This window comes from Procambarus clarkii, chromosome 26, assembly GCF_040958095.1.
Source record: "Procambarus clarkii isolate CNS0578487 chromosome 26, FALCON_Pclarkii_2.0, whole genome shotgun sequence".
NCBI classification, from domain to species: domain Eukaryota; kingdom Metazoa; phylum Arthropoda; class Malacostraca; order Decapoda; family Cambaridae; genus Procambarus; species Procambarus clarkii.
Genome location: NC_091175.1, coordinates 35,652,366 through 35,664,692, shown reverse-complemented (window position 1 = coordinate 35,664,692; position 12,327 = coordinate 35,652,366). Strand labels below are relative to the sequence as shown.

The following is a 12,327-nucleotide window of genomic DNA, read 5'->3' as shown; positions in this document are numbered from 1 at the left end:
AATGACACTATAACAAATTCCATAAAATTTACATATATACAAGGTGTCTTTAAGGATGAAGCGTAAAAGGTGGTGTGTAATTTGACCTTCACTGATGATGGTTATGATAATGCAGTACAGCTCCTTAAGGATAATTATGCTAAGCCAGAAAAGACTATCAGACATCTAACCCAAAAACTGTTAGATACTTCCCCTCCAGATGGATCATCTGACACATGCCAAGCCTTTAGATTGGAGCTCGAGTCCTGGCTCAAGGTGCTTAAGAATAAAGTGAATCTAGATGAATTGAACTGGATGACCCAAGTCCATATGAGACGCAAATTACCCAGTGACATACTGGATAAGTTGTTTGTCTTATATAACAAATCTTCTCTGACAGTAAAGGAGATATCCGAAGGTTTAAGATCCTTAAAAAAAAAAGACAACGAGTTAACACAGATGGAAAAGCGACATCTAAACCTTCTTTAACCACTAATAGTAAACAACAGAGTACAAACAGTACTCTAAATAAATCTAAAACAACTTCCCCCTCCCAAAAGTGGAAACAAGACAGTGTGGGCACATATGCAGTGGGTCCCTCCAAACCTATAGTTATTGTGTCACCCAAAACGGTGACTCCCCAAGATGCTGTTAACATCTGGAGGCCACGTGTGTTCTGTGAAGAACAACATACCATATACAACTGCAAAGCTTACCCGGATCGTGCTACATGTATAAAACGACTCAAGGAGTTATGTAAATGCACTAGGTGTATAAGGTCACATAATCCTGACACCTGTGTAACTCAAATGTGCACCTGTAATAGGTGCACAAACAACACCATACAGCATTCTGTGGGGACTCAAGTACAAAGTCTCCCAAACCATATGTGGAGGAACGAACTTCCACTTCAGTACAGCTTTGTATCATGACATAACATATCTGACATAAGTGTCTTGTCAACAAAGTTCTTGTCTGTTCTATCCCACTGTTCAAATGATCTTGAAAAATGGAAAGTCCAAGGTCACCATACATAGATTATTTGACCAAGGATCCCAAATGACTTTTATCTCAAAAGAGTTGGTAGATGCCTTGAAACTCAAGCCTGTTCAAGAGACAAGAATAGACATAGCAGGATTCCTGACTAACTCAGGAGCCCAAGTTTTCAGGGCAGTACAACCTAAAGTACGTTTAGGCGGTTATGTCTGAACGATACAAGCTCTTGTAGTAGATAAATTCCCATCAGACCTGAATGGGTATGATCTAGGGGCAACAGCCAAAATCCTGGAAGAAAAGGGAATCAAATTGGCTGACAAAATTACATTAGACGACCTCTCCAATATTGGAATCCTTATGGGATCAGATGTCTACCATGTTTATCAAAAGAAAAGAAGAAAAACAAGGAATGAACCAGTTTCCGTCTGCAGGTGGCTACTTGCTAACAGCCCCAGTATTACAGCTGAGGCAAACAGCACCTCTAGACCACCAACATGCAAACCCAGAAATAGTTGCATATCTAGGAGAACAGTCTCCATTACAATTCAGAGACATGTCCGAGGATGAGCTTAATCCCCCCTGTACATATATTATGGGACCTGGCAACTCTCGGCACTGTCCCTGAACAACCTAGTCCAGATTATGACAGGACTTACAAACAATACCTAGACTTAGTTATCTACAGAGATAATCAATTCTGGGTCAGGTTACCATGGAAGCTGAATCCCCCTCAGCTACCCGTCAACCATTTTATGGCACAAAACCAATTAAGGTCATAGGTGTTGTGCTTACAAAGACATCCTGAGAACATGAAATTGTACCATGAAATAATCAAGAGGCAATTCGATGACAAATTTATCGAAGTTGTCACAAATGATAACCCAAAGGAAGGACACTACCTGCCACACCACCCTGTACTGAAAAATTCAGCTACTACCCCACCATGGATAGTATTTAATTGCAGTGCTAAGACAAAGCAGAGTAGTGTTTCCTTAACCCTTGTATGGCGCCTGGCTATTTAGCATGTTTAGCACAGTCACACACACCCAAAAAAAATCTTCTAAACCTGTTAATTTGTGTTCACTGATCATGGGATATATAATAAAAAAATCGTAAGTGGCATATATATTGCCCGCTGTAGGGCAGGGAAGTCTGGCAAAAAGCAGGCGCTGACTCAGCGTGCGTTCCAGACGGTCTGTTGCTCGCCCAGCTGTCAGGCCGGAGTTGCCACAAAGAGATAATTACCTAATTATTTCAATGTCTCTGATTGATTTTTCGTAGTTTTTTGCTGTAATATTATTCAATAGTGTGTAGTGTGATATATTTATATAAAAATATGAGTGAATCATCGCTGTACTCAAAAATATGGTGTGCATATTGTTGATTCAATTATGTTCATCAAACAATGAACAAATACTTAAACGGTTATTACACTATATACACAGGTTATATATAATTATCTGCATGTTTTGTTCACCATAACGAACCACTAAGTTGCTATTATGAGTCAAAAAGTAACGAGGAGTGACCGCCACACACCAGCCAGCCACTCACTCCCTCAACACCTCACTCGCCCACATTCTCCTCTCACCATACTGTTTTTGCTTTTATTCACTATATACAGACGTTATATATAAGTATCTACATTCGTGTTCACCATAACGAACCACTAAGTTGGCATGCTGAGTGGCAGTGCCAGTGGCAGCCCGCCACTGGTTGCTACTTTCTCCCTCCCTCAAGTCACCTGACTCATCCACATTCTCCTCCCACAATACTGTTTTTGCTTTTATTCACTATATACAGATGCTATATATAAGTATCTACATTCGTGTTCACCATAACGAACCACTTAGTTGGTATGCTGTGTGGCAGTGGCAGTGGCAGCCCACCACTGGCTGCCACTCCCTTCCTCCTTCACCTCACCTGACTTGCCACCATTCTCCTCCCACCATACTGTTTTTGCTTTTATATACTGACGTTATAAATAAGTATTTACATGTTTTGTTCACCATAACTGTACATCTAAGCTTGTATGGTGAGTAAAGGCACAAAGACATATGTACTCACATAGCCAGCTGGTGGTGGCCGCCCTCAAGGCCAGACGCACTAATATTTCTCCTCCAACAATACTGTTTGTGGTGTTAATATGCTATATACACACACATTTTATATAAGTGTCTACCTGTTTTATTCACCATACTTGTACTAAGTAAACTGGTATGGTGCCCATAGACCATAGTGGTCACCAGTAAACAACATGATAAGTTGTGCAGATGACGCCACCTCCCTCACCAAAATGACGGTTTCCAACCTACTCCTATTGCTATTTATACCCTCTATACACACGTTATATATAAGTATCTACATTTGTGTTCACCATAGCAAACCACTAAGCTGGTATGGTGAGTGCAGTCAATAAAAGGTGGCCACACACAGTCAGAAGACATCGCCACCACCCTCCCTCCCACAGCATTACTCCTCCCTCCATGAAGCATGGCGCTAAATATCACCACAATCCTGCTATTATCAGAACCCTGGTCAGATTTATCACAGTCAGGGGTCTTCTGTAATAATATCATCGCTACATAATAGCATGAACAAGCATATTATGGCATTTTTAGGCGATGCTGTAGTCACAAGCTGAACAGCAGTGCTGTGAGCTCATGCTGCATGCGTCAGGCTTGGTAGCTCACTCAATACTGAGGCCCCTCACACCCGGGAATTTGCCCCACAATTTAAAAAATAAATGGCGTCTGTTTACAAGAGCCCTGATGAAGGTGTGGTGAACCCCGTGTATCCACGGGCCGTTTAAATCTTGCGTAGTACTCCAAAGCATCAGATGATGCGATGCGCAACTTAAGGGTTAAATGACTGCCTTCAAACTAGCCCTAGCCTGACACAAAGGCTATACGATGTGCTGTTAAAGTTCTGCATCGGGACTTCCACATACCCATCAGACATCAATAAAGCTTTCCTTCGGGAAGGTCTCCAAGAAGAAGACCGTAACTACACAAAGTTTCTATGGATCAAGGATTCTAACGATCCAAACAGTGAATTAATCAATTACAGGTTTGCATCTGTTTTGTTTGGTGCCACGTCTTCTCCGTTTCTGCTTCAAGTTACCTTAGACACACACTTGAAGAAGTCCAATAGCCCAAATAAAACAGAAATTAGCAATAACTTGTATGTGGACAGTTTTCAAGGAACAGCCAGCATTGAAAATAAACTGCTGAACATATACCACAAGGCCAATCGAGAATTAATGGGAGCAAATATGCCTCTCCAGTCATTGGTCTCCAACTATGCAAATTTAACCCTTTAACTTCGCGGCCTATAAATATGACACCCCCCAGTGTGCAAGAAATAAATTCTCGGGAAAAAATTATTTTTAGTTCTGAAAGTGTCAAAAACCCCTCCCTGTATATGGATATAGCAACGGAATTTTGAAATTGTACTTACTTTGGCTGCTATGGGGTCCATAAGGTGGCGTGTGACGTCATCATTCCCTGTGCGCCCGTGCAGTAAGCTCTCGGGGCCGGTGGGGCGCGCGAGTTGCCGCGAATATATTTTTGTTAATTTTTTGTGCACAGTTCCAAATACATTTTATTAGTTTTTATGTGCTAATCCTATGTATAATGAACACGTACACTATATTATGGCAGTAAAACATCCGTACTGTCCAAGGACACTGTTATGTGCATGACACTTGTGTACACACATGTTGCACATATTTACCATATATCATGTTAATTTATGTATATTTACAATCTATTTACAGACTATACACTGTCACACACTATATACATTCACCATCAACACATTCAGAACACCGCGAGTGAGAGCTGCCACACCCAGCCAGCCCTCCCTCACTTCTCCAACATTGTATTCGCCAACTTTGCCCCTCCCATCATACAGTTATTCACACCAATGTTTCATGTTCATTTATGAATATTTACAACATATGTACACACTATACACTGTCACACACTATATACATTTACCATCAACACATTCAGAACATCGCGTAGCATCTGCTTCGAATGGGCCAATAGAAGCTGCCTCGTATGGGCCAATAGGAGCTGCCTTTGTATGGGCCAATAGGAGCTGCCTCATATGGGCCAATATGAGCTGCCTCGTATGGGCCAATAGGTGCTGCCTCGTATGGGTCAATAGGAGCTGCCTCGTATGGGCCAATAGGAGCTGCCTCATATTGGCCAGTAGCAGCTCCCTCGTATGGGCCAACAGCAGCTGCCTCGTATGGGCCAATAGGAGCTGCCTCGTATGGGCCACTAGGAACTGCCTCGTATGGGCCAATAGGCCTTCTGCAGTTACCTTTGTTCTTATGTTCTTAGCTCCTCTCAACATACTCCTGTTGCTGTTATTACACTATATACATACACACACTGTATACCCATGTACATATGTGTTCCCCATAGCAAACCACGAAGCTAGTATGGTGAGCCAAACAAGAGTGGCTGCCACACAGTGAGTGTACCACAATTCTCTCCCTCCTTCAACGCACTTCCTCCTTCCACAATACTACGCTCAACGCTAATTATAATCACAATCCTGATCACTAATTCCTGTAAATGAATAATTGACTACAAGGTTATTTTGAAAAGGAACCTAATAAGTCGTTTGAAGATTCCTAGATGGACGAAATAATGCTGTGGTGCTGTGGCTAGCACTGTGAACATCGTGAACAGCATTGAATCACTGATATTTGAACATTGTACCCAGTCATTATCACACTCAGGCTCTTCTATAATACTATCATGGCTAAATAATACAAGTTATTATGACATATTATAATACAAGTATATTATGACATTATTAGGTGATGCTGTGGTCACACGCTGAACAGCAGTGCTGTGAGCTCATGCTGCGAGCACCAGCCTTGGTTGCTCACTCACTACCGAGGCTCCCACACCTGAGAATGTGGACCACGATTTTGTTTAAAGATGGCGTCTGTTCACAAGAGCCCTGAGGAAGCTGATGTGAACCCCATGTAGCCGCGGGAGTTTTGAATGGAAAGTGAAAAATACAAATACCCAGAGGCGCGTTGCACACCTGAAGCCTGGGCCTGCAGGCGCGTTGCGCAGTTAAAGGGTTAAATCAACTGATCGAAACTGATTTTTCAGATTACCAGGTACCCGAGAAGACAAAAGTACTAGGCATCGAATGGGATACGACAGCAGATCAGTTGACAATCAAGTCGGTTTAGCCAGATACCACCAACCAAACAATGAGAAAATTACTCTCACAAGTCAGCAAATCGTTCGACCCATAGGGACTATTAGTCCAATCTTAATTAATGGGAAGTTGATAATGCAGGAATGTTGGCAACAAAAGATAGTCGGGGATGATCTAACATCTGCCTTACAAGAAAAATTGCAAGGGCTATTGAAAGATTTAAGCATCCTAGAGTCTGTCAAGTTCCCTCGTAACACAGTAAATGAAAAAGAACCAATTAAGCTACATGTATTCTGTGATTCCTCAGGAAAGGCTTATGGCACAGTAGCTTACCTGGTCTCAAATGGGCAAGCCAATTTGCTTACATCAAAAGCCAGAGTGGCACCATTAAAGAAACGATCATTGACGCAACTGGAATTAACAGCCTTACTGCTAGGAACAAGATTGGCTCATTATCTGATCAAGGCCTTAAGCAACATCCACTGTGAAGAAAGAGTGGTATGGTCAGATAATGAGGCAGTGCTACAGTGGGTGAAAAACAATGATAGTAAAAATCCTTACGTGAGTAACCACAATAAGGAAATTCAAGAGTTGTCGGCAGGGTACAAACTGAGATATGTACCCACCAAAGAGAATGCAGCTGACTATCTCTCCCGAGGCCTGACTTTACGGCAATTAACAAAGGCAGAGATGTGATTCAATGGACCTCAGTGGCTAGACAGCGACCAGTGGCCTAAACAAAAGCCACAAGTCATTGTGACCAATGTCACTGTTCCCACTGAGAACCCAGAACTACCTCGGACTTTGGTAATGGATCCTAATCGGTACTCTAAACTGAACAAACTAATAGGTGTCACCCAAGTAGTGTTTGATTTTCTAAAGAAAATAGGTATCAAGCATAAATTCCCTAGTGCCAAAGGTACTGGGTCAAAAGAGCTCAGACAGACACATTCGGGACAGACAATGTTCCTAAGAAGCTACAAAATTATCTGTGTCTCTGGGTAGATACTAACAATTATATCATAGTCAGTTGCAGAGGCCGCTTACAGCATGCGGACATTGATCTGGAAGCAAAAAATCCAATATTGTTTCCGCATCACCACATAGTAAGCAAACTAATTGTGTTTCACATACACAAATACAACACTGCATGGTGGGGTATTAGATACTCTCACGGACTTAAGACAACAGTACTGGCTACCCCAAGGTAGGCTGACTGTAAAATCCATAATTAAATCCTGTGTTATTTGCTGGAGATATGATGCCAGAGTGTGTCCATATCCGGGACATAATCCACTTCCAAAGGAACGAGTTGTCCATATTCGTCCCTTTGAGACTACAGTAGATTTCACAGGAGCACTGATACTAACAGGTACCAAGGACAAAAAACCATTAAAGGCATATATCTGTCTTTTTACTTGTGCCACAACAAGGGCAGTCCATCTAGAAGTGACTCCCGATATGAGTGCCAAGGCATTCTTACAGGCATTCCACAGGTTGGCTTCACATAGATCCTCTCCTAAGTTAATGTTCTCAGATAATGGGTCCAACCTAGTGGCAGGAGAAGCATGTCTGAGGAAAATCTAGACACACCCAAAGGTGCGCACGGCCCTAAATCAACGGCAGTGCCAGTGGAAATTCATTCCTCTCAGAGCACAGTGGCACGGAGGCAAAGATGAACGCATGATTGGTATGGTGAAACCTTCTTTACGTAAAACCCTACAGCGCCAAAAGATTGACCTACAGGAGCTCCAAACTGTAGCCATAGAGATAGAAGCATGAGTTAATAACCGACCACTTATCTACCTCTCTGATGATGTTTTGCAGTGTAAACCATTAAGTCTAGCTCATCTGATGTATGGGAGACCTCTCATCACCCTAGTGTCCCTTATGGACGAGGAACCAGAGGATCCTTCATATGTCTGAGAGAGTGATTTGGTTCAACGTTTCAAACATCTATAAAGGGTGATAAGTCGGTGGAATGACGTATGGACTCGAGAATACCTTACTGCTCTGAGGGAGTATCATTACAGGGCTAACAACCCCTACAACAGACCAGGGGTCACCAGGGTTACAACTAACCCTGGTGATATAGTTCTGGTGGACAGCGATTGGCCACGCTCAAAATGGATAATAGGCCAAATAGTCTCTGTTCATCCAGACAGCCAGGGCATCTTGAGAAAAGTGAAAGTAAAATGCCGAGGCAACACTACTCTCAAAACATTAGAGAAATTAGTTCCTTTAGAACTTGCAGGAAAAGAAAACGTTAAACAACTTCCAGCACCCGAAGAGCCAGTAAGGGACGTCCGTCCCGATCGGACTGCTGCACAACAATGCAAATTCAAATGAAAGCAACATTATAATTCTGAAGGAGAGGAATAAAGTGTTTGCAGTCCTTACCGGGAGCACGAGCTGTGTTCCTCCCCCCCCCTAAATTATGTCGGAAATCTGACACACATAATAATATAAGTTACTCATTAAAGAAAAAGAGAATGGGTATTCCGTGACACCTTCCAACAAGACGTATATTTATATAACTCATCTCTTTTTAAACCTCATTCTAATATATAAACTTAATAAAAAAGTGTTCATTAGGACTGAATATAATTTTCAATAACCTGAATATAGCTTAACTCTATTCCTTAATCATAAATAGAACCACCAAATATTTTAGAACATCTGCCATAGAGGCGCCGTCACATACGCCATAGACCGAATGAAAACAAAACAACATGCTGTAGAGGTGGCTCTTTCCAAACAAGCTGGTATAACTCGATAGACACCCAGATTACATGTCAACAAGCGAGCAACAACAGCACCACTACAACCACAGGAACCCCAGTATCCGTCTTACCAAGTATTTTTGTGTATATTGTTGCCATTGTATAACACAAATAGGTTAGGTGGTTATACTGTGGAATTAAAATCCCTAACACGTGCGTAATCTACCTTATACATCCCTCTTATTACAAGTCATACCTGTACCTTAATATGTTGGTGGGATTTCACTAAAGTTAAACATCCCAAACAGGTAATTGTGAGGGAAGTTACTGAAGGAGACAGTTGGTCCCCAATATAAGTGTTTCACTCTGCTGAACATCAAGTCTTGCAGGCCTCCAGATAGCCGCCATTATGTGGCAACTCTGAGGCACAGGGCCACACCCTAATCTGATGCTACCGTTACACAGCATTAGCAGGCCCCATCTACAGTATCAGCTAAGGCCCTCCCCCCCCCCTTTTGTTTAATACTGTAGATAGAGAAGTATACATGATTAAATTAAATATAAGAACAGTAGATTAGACCACCAAATGTGGTATTACTTATATTTTATATTTGTAACAATAAGGTAAACAAATACTGCTTGTACCATTTTCATAAGGTTGTGCAAGTTGCATTTGTCCCTTCTATTGTGTGAGATAAGTTCTATTATGCTGAATCAGAATATATACAGTCCATTAACTAACTAAGAACTAGGACCTAAGTCAGAAAAAAATAAATATAATATTGATGTCAACTGAAAAATACATTAAAGTAAATATTTAATATTTCATAAAAGGAAAAAGAATTAAAAAGTGCTAGGATTTTCCAACAATATATATATATATATATATATATATATATATATATATATATATATATATATATATATATATATATATATATATATATATATATATATATATATATATATATATATATATATATATATATATATATATATATATATATATATATATATATGCGGAAAATCCACAGAGAAATATGAAATGAGGTGAACGTTTCGGCTTTGTTAAAGCCTTTGTCAACACCAGACTGACTAAGGAGAAGGGAGAAGGAGGGAAGATATATAGGCCGACACCTGACCACCCCATCCCAAGGGTTGGTCAGGTGTAATTAACCAAAAACAGGTAAAGCTAAGCTTAGAATGGTCAAAGAGGATTAAGCGGTCAGAGAATAAGGATGAAAGATTAAAGAAAAGCCTCATGAACACACAATATATGAATATACAATTATAATGAGACATTGTAAGCCTCTCTATCAGAGTTGTTTCTTAAACTGTTGTGCAATATTATAACTTAAAAATGGTTCAAGTTTGTACATTCCAGTACTAACATTAAGAAGATTTGGACACTGACTGATTAGAGCAGACTCAATCAAATTCCGTTCCACGAAATCCCCACAATTGGTAATGCTTTTTGCCCCATTCCAGTTAATATTGTGATCGCATAAACTCGTATGTAGATACAATGCATTAGACGTTTGGGCAGTTCTAATACTATAAGCATGTTGTGACAACCGCAATTGTAAGGACTTTCCTGTTTGTCCAAGGTACACAGAATCACAATCATTGCAGGGAATCGAATACACACAACCTGCTGTATCAGGGGAGTTTTTTATTAAATTGGATTTGATCGTACTATTAGTGAACACCAAATTTATATTAAGTTTCTTAAAAATCAGAGACAATTTTTCAAGTCCACTCGCATAAGGTACCACCAATGAGTTAATAATTTTTGGTTTCGCCTTAGGGACGTGATTATAAAACGTACGCTTGGCTTGTACAAACGAGAAATCCAAAAACCTCTTAGGATATTGTAAACTCTTCCCAATTTCATATATTTTAGCAATCTCTTCATCAAAAAACTCAGGGCTGCAAATCCTCAAAGCTCGTAGAAACATTCCTGAAAATACTGCCTGTTTAACTTTACTATGATGATTCGAATAAAAATGAACATACGACCCCACGTTGGTAGGTTTCCTATACACATTAAATTTGAACTTTCTAGTGACTCTATGAATCATAATGTCCAAAAATAGAGTATACTAGAGTCACTAGAAAGTTCAGATGTTTGAGATATATATATCTCGAACTATCTACTTCTTTTGTAAGGTCTGATGGCGTAGTGGGTTAAAGCATACTAGTTATGCCAGCTACTGGAAGGTAGTTGTGCTTTCTGGGTTCGAGTCCCACTGGTGGGTGTTGTCCAAAGATTGTTTATCTTCACTTGTGGTTTATGCAAGTATAGGCTTATAAGCTGGACACGAGTTCTCTCACATTGACAGTGGCTTGACGAAAATTGCAGATTGACCCCTCACTCATCTGGTGCCTTCGGGAGGTAGAGATGTTTGAGATATATATATCTCGAACTATCTACTTCTTTTGTAAGGTCTGATGGCGTAGTGGGTTAAAGCATACTAGTTATGCCAGCTACTGGAAGGTAGTTGTGCTTTCTGGGTTCGAGTCCCACTGGTGGGTGTTGTCCAAAGATTGTTTATCTTCACTTGTGGTTTATGCAAGTATAGGCTTATAAGCTGGACACGAGTTCTCTCACATTGACAGTGGCTTGACGAAAATTGCAGATTGACCCCTCACTCATCTGGTGCCTTCGGGAGGTAGAGATGTTTGAGATATATATATCTCGAACTATCTACTTCTTTTGTAAGGTCTGATGGCGTAGTGGGTTAAAGCATACTAGTTATGCCAGCTACTGGAAGGTAGTTGTGCTTTCTGGGTTCGAGTCCCACTGGTGGGTGTTGTCCAAAGATTGTTTATCTTCACTTGTGGTTTATGCAAGTATAGGCTTATAAGCTGGACACGAGTTCTCTCACATTGACAGTGGCTTGACGAAAATTGCAGATTGACCCCTCACTCATCTGGTGCCTTCGGGAGGTAGAGATGTTTGAGATATATATATCTCGAACTATCTACTTCTTTTGTAAGGTCTGATGGCGTAGTGGGTTAAAGCATACTAGTTATGCCAGCTACTGGAAGGTAGTTGTGCTTTCTGGGTTCGAGTCCCACTGGTGGGTGTTGTCCAAAGATTGTTTATCTTCACTTGTGGTTTATGCAAGTATAGGCTTATAAGCTGGACACGAGTTCTCTCACATTGACAGTGGCTTGACGAAAATTGCAGATTGACCCCTCACTCATCTGGTGCCTTCGGGAGGTAGAGATGTTTGAGATATATATATCTCGAACTATCTACTTCTTTTGTAAGGTCTGATGGCGTAGTGGGTTAAAGCATACTAGTTATGCCAGCTACTGGAAGGTAGTTGTGCTTTCTGGGTTCGAGTCCCACTGGTGGGTGTTGTCCAAAGATTGTTTATCTTCACTTGTGGTTTATGCAAGTATAGGCTTATAAGCTGGACACGAGTTC

The 12,327-nt window shown here is 40.8% G+C and overlaps 1 protein-coding gene across 1 annotated transcript in view; it reads right to left on the bottom strand.

Annotated features, from left to right (window-relative positions):
- Window positions 1–12,327, bottom strand: part of LOC123756953 (UNC93-like protein) — a 127,063-nt gene that overhangs the window by 16,635 nt on the left and 98,101 nt on the right. The window lies entirely within an intron of this gene.